The sequence below is a fragment of the Vombatus ursinus genome, unplaced genomic scaffold (genome assembly GCF_900497805.2).
Source record: "Vombatus ursinus unplaced genomic scaffold, bare-nosed wombat genome assembly UNPS02014789.1, whole genome shotgun sequence".
In the NCBI taxonomy this organism is placed as follows: Eukaryota; Metazoa; Chordata; class Mammalia; order Diprotodontia; family Vombatidae; genus Vombatus; species Vombatus ursinus.
The window spans coordinates 22,364,967-22,369,723 of NW_020954567.1; the positions used below are offsets into that span (position 1 = coordinate 22,364,967).

The following is a 4,757-nucleotide window of genomic DNA, read 5'->3' on the forward strand; positions in this document are numbered from 1 at the left end:
GGTCCCTGATTTCTCTTGTCAGTAAAAAATGGATAGTTTGTTCTAAATTTGATTCCCTGATTAGTATGTCTTAGTGGCAGGTTCATTTCATTTCTAAACAGTTTACAATGGTAAGAAATGACTCTTCAAGTACTGAATAACCTAGTTCTAAAGACCTGTACTTCTCCCCTTTCCTAACATTGCTACTGCATTTTTAATCCTAGTATAAAAAACAACTGTCCATACATATAATTTCTGTAAATATTACAAATATGAATTAGTATACTTGCAATATATGTCAGCAGTAATGTAGTAATGTCAGCCCCTCATAACTTGAAAACAACTTCCCATTTGACTCAGAGAAAATAAAAAAAGAAACCATCTTTTCCCCTCCTCTTTTTTTTTTGGCAATTGGGGTTAAGTGACTTGCCCAGGTCACACGGCTAGTAAGTGTCAAGTGTTTGGTCTGAGGCCAGATTTGAACTCAGGTCCTCCGGACTTCAGGGCTGGTGCTCCATCCACTGTGCCACTTAGTTGCCTCCCCTCCTCTGTCTTACAGAAAACAAAAACAACCCAAACCTACCTCTAAGACAAATGTCCGATAAAAACCAGTTTGACCTAAGACTTTCTGCTCATTATCAGTGATGTGACCGGAATAATTAAATTGTTTGCATTATTCAGAAAGTTATTGACTATATCGGTTTTCTTCCAGCGCTTTAAAGAACATTAAAGTTTACTCAGGTATAACGTGGAAAATGGCCAGTGGGTGTGGAGATAGACGTCTGTCTTCATATTCATCAGTACATGTTGAGTATTCATCTTCCTCCATCACTGCACATTCAGAATGATTGGTTTCCATTCAGGTTGTAGTAACCTTGAATGTTGGACACACCATATGAAACCTGGGAATGTTGGCATTACATGTCTTGCCCTCACTGTAAAGTAGATGGATGCTGGAGACATAGAGGCAGTGATACAACTGGTGTACTCATGCACCCAAAAAGGGCTCCTGATTGGAAACTCTTCAACCACAATAGGTCCATGAACTTCTTCAATTTCACCTTTAGCATTTGATATTCTCCAAGATCAGCTGTCTAACCGACAAGACTTTCCAGAAGTGCAACTTTTAACTTCTCCATTCTCATTTAGTAAGTGAAATAGTGAGGCAGCTTGCCTAGAACTAAGCTCTGGCAGAAACGATGTGGTGCTGACACTGAGATATCTCCAGTTGTTGCTAGCCACCTCCTTATCATGAACTTATTTGAAAATCTGGTCTCTGATGATAGGGTAGCCCCCATCCATTACAGCATTGTATACCTAAGAGGTAAATCAGGCTAAGTAAGAAGGATCTGTAATAAACATGTTAGTTGCAGATGGATTCCAAGCCAACTGGTCTGGATACTCATAGATTTCAGACTGATTTAGGCCCTCTACGCTTTCCAGTGCTACAGTTTGACTCAAACCAGTGTATATGCAAAATTTTAGAGGAACACACTGCTTCAGTTTTTGCCTCTGTTGGAAACTACCAGTAGCTATATCAATATCTAGCAAATCCTCTGAGCAATATTGAGTTGATAATGCCCCTCAACCCAGGAACCACTAACTTCTGTCCATTGTGAATCCACAAGGAACATGGATAGTCATTGGGAAGCTTATACCCTGTCTTGAGTTCCACCACACCTAGCTCATGCTCGTCCAAACTGCCTTTCATAAATCCAATCATCTATGGACACCTTTGTCCCCAGCATCTCTCAAGTTCATCTCAGGCTTTTCTATGAGTTAAGTGATGTTGAATAGATTCTTCTAGGTCAGAATAAGCCTATATAAAGACTTCCAACTTTTGTTCTTCAACGTTTTCTCTGTCTCTCATAAAAGCCAATGTTTTTTTTCAGTGTCTTCTTCATAGAGAATCATGGTTTGATAGTCAGTTGAATCTTCATCTGATATAACAGTAACTGCCAAGGTCCCAATGGTCCAGTAAAGAGAAGATAAACAGAAGGGGATGGGTGGGGCAGCAGTTCTAGGCTCAGCTCCAGCTCTTCTATGACATTTGTCAATGCAGCATTGACACTGCTGTCTGTCCTAGGGTAAGGGGTAGATTAGCCCCCAAGTGCAGAGGGAAAAACTAAGATGAAAGGTTTCAGCTATCCAAGGTCACAAAGTAGTAAATCCAGGTCATCTGGCTGGTTGTGTGATGCACTTTCCACTAAATGACATGCTCCCTAATGCAATAGTAGCACTGAGCTTGAATTCAGAGAAGACCTGAATTAAAATCCCTTGAGCCTAGTAGGCATAGGGGAAAGGGATGGTAATAAGCATTTATATAGGACTTACTGTGAGCAAGGCACTGTGTTAAGCACTTTACAAATATTATCTCTTTGATCCTCATAATAAGGATAATATTCTCCATTTTTACAGACAGGGAAACTGAGGCAAACAGTGACTTCAATGACTCGCTCAGAGTCTCATAGCTAGTAAATGTTTGAGGCCAAATTTGAATATGGAGCTTTTTGACTCCAGGCCTAGCCCTCTATCTACTGCACCATCTAGCTCCCCACATCTTGCGTTAAGATCAGGAAAGTATCTGTAACCCTTAGAGGATGGGAATAATTACTGTTGTTAATCGACTTACATTTTATCACTTCAGAAGAAGGGATGATAGAGCACGTCACTTAGCCCACTCTGGAGTTCTGGTCTTCCCTAAGAAAGACTTTTGATGAGGTCTAGCGTTTCAATATAATCTAACATTTCAGGTACACAGACTTGGGCTACCTCTGTGTCACTTCCAACTGTGATTTCTCTTAACTGGGTGCTTCCCTTTTTGACTACATGCAGGCCTAGTTAGGGTCACTGTTGAACAAGAAGTTTGAATTATTTCATTACCAGAAACAGCACATCCTAAGTGTATAGAAAAAGGGATGTTATACTCCTTGTCCCTCCGCCCACTCAGCTTATACAGGCACCCTAAGTGTTAATGAGGTGTTAAACTAAATATGAAGATACCTTGAGCCCTGATTCCTTTAGGATAGAGGTGTGAGTGATTTCAGATCACCTGGGATCAGATGATGTAGGACAGGGTATAAACACCTTTCTCTGACGGAATTTAAGGGAGCAAACATATTACCCATACTCCTGGTGGGAGGTGGTGGGGGACTTTAAATAGTAAAACAGCCCTGGTAAGGGGAAAGTAATTATAATCCATGATCTGATTATGCAGGAAATCCCTGCAAGGAATAGGGGAAAGGCATTTCTCTCTCATCTCCCCATCAGTTATGGCATCTCAGCAGTACCTTGCCCAGAGAAAGTCACTCTGATCCAGAGTTCAGTGGTTCTAGAAAATTCATGGCATAATGGAGAGAGAAAAGATACACATTCTAGATTGCTGCCTAAGATAGACAACAGCTTCAATGAGTGTGACCCCTGGCAGCAAAGAAGAGAGTTGGGCTGTGGAGAGGAGCAGACCCTGGAAATCCAGCTGAGCAATCCATCCAAAGATATTGATGCATTTAAGGGGACAAGTATGAGGATTCCACAAAACGAGAAAGGACAGACTTCCAGACCCTGTCATACAGGAGTTGTGAATTGCCTTTGTCATCCATTTATCCTACACTTGTGCCTCAGTTTGAGCTCTTTCATCTTAAAGATACTTTGTACATTTGTGGAAGAGTATGCCCCAGGTTTGTGAGGAAAATGTTCCATAGCTAGTGTTTTTGCTTTTCCATCTTAACGGATGCCTTTGCTAAAAGCTAATTGTGTCTATTGGCTGATGGTTAAAGGAAAGACACTGATGGGGGATAGGGGGGTCCTGATCTATAGTAACAGGGGTCACTACCACTAAGCACCCTAGAACCTGAAATGGAAGTTGCCTCTTTGGGGACCCAGCCTGTGAAAATAAGTATAACTTGGGGAAGTAACCCAGAGGGTCAGGAGGGGGTCATAACAGTTGGGTTCTTTGACTTCCCTTCCTGTCACTCCCTCTCCCCAGAGATGCAAACTCTCACCAGAGATTGAGTAAAGTGAGCCTTTGAGGGGAGAACATTCACCTGGAAAAGCCCCTCTCTCATTGGCTATAAACTGGCTGTAGATCAATCCCATTCTGTTTTCTGATGCCCCAAGACAATTCTAAATGACTACCCAGACATAATTTTGGCCTAGCTAGACCAGAATACTCTTTCCAGCTTTTGGCAGTATGGTACAATGAAAAGGACTTGAAATCCCCAAATCCAAAGGATCTGGAATTGGATGAGACCTGGATTCTCAATTCATGGCTCTGACATTTAATAGTTACATAACCCTGGGTAAATAACTTAAAACTTTTTTAACCTATTTCCTCATCTGTAAAATGGGGACCATAGTAATATCACCTTCCCAGGACTGTTGTGAAAAAAAGTGTCCTGTAAACTTTAAATACTCTAATACTTAATGGATTTATAATTTCTTTAGTGTGGATAACACTCTCAAAGAGTGCTGTTAACAACCCCTTCTTATCTCAGTATATGGTCTTCAGGAATATCAACAACAATAAAAATCATCACACAGTGACCAGCTTCTGGTGATCAACCTTTTTAAACTTAGCTTGACAGTTCCTTAGCTGATAAATGCTTCCAGTCTATTGCATGGTCTGTACTTAGTAGCTTTCCAACTTGGAAGGATTTTCACCTTTTTATTTCCATAGCCTTTGGGAACTCAGTTACCCTGACACTATAATTCTATAGTAAAGTAGGGTTTTAATGAAAAGCCCCCCATTTACATTAAGACAAAAAACCAGATTCCTTAGC

General features: G+C 40.9%; 1 pseudogene; it reads right to left on the reverse strand.

The window, feature by feature from the left end:
• Positions 1-493: 493 nt before the first annotated feature.
• Positions 494-2,539, reverse strand: LOC114047582 (annotated as a pseudogene).
• Between the last annotated feature and the right edge of the window lie 2,218 nt (positions 2,540-4,757).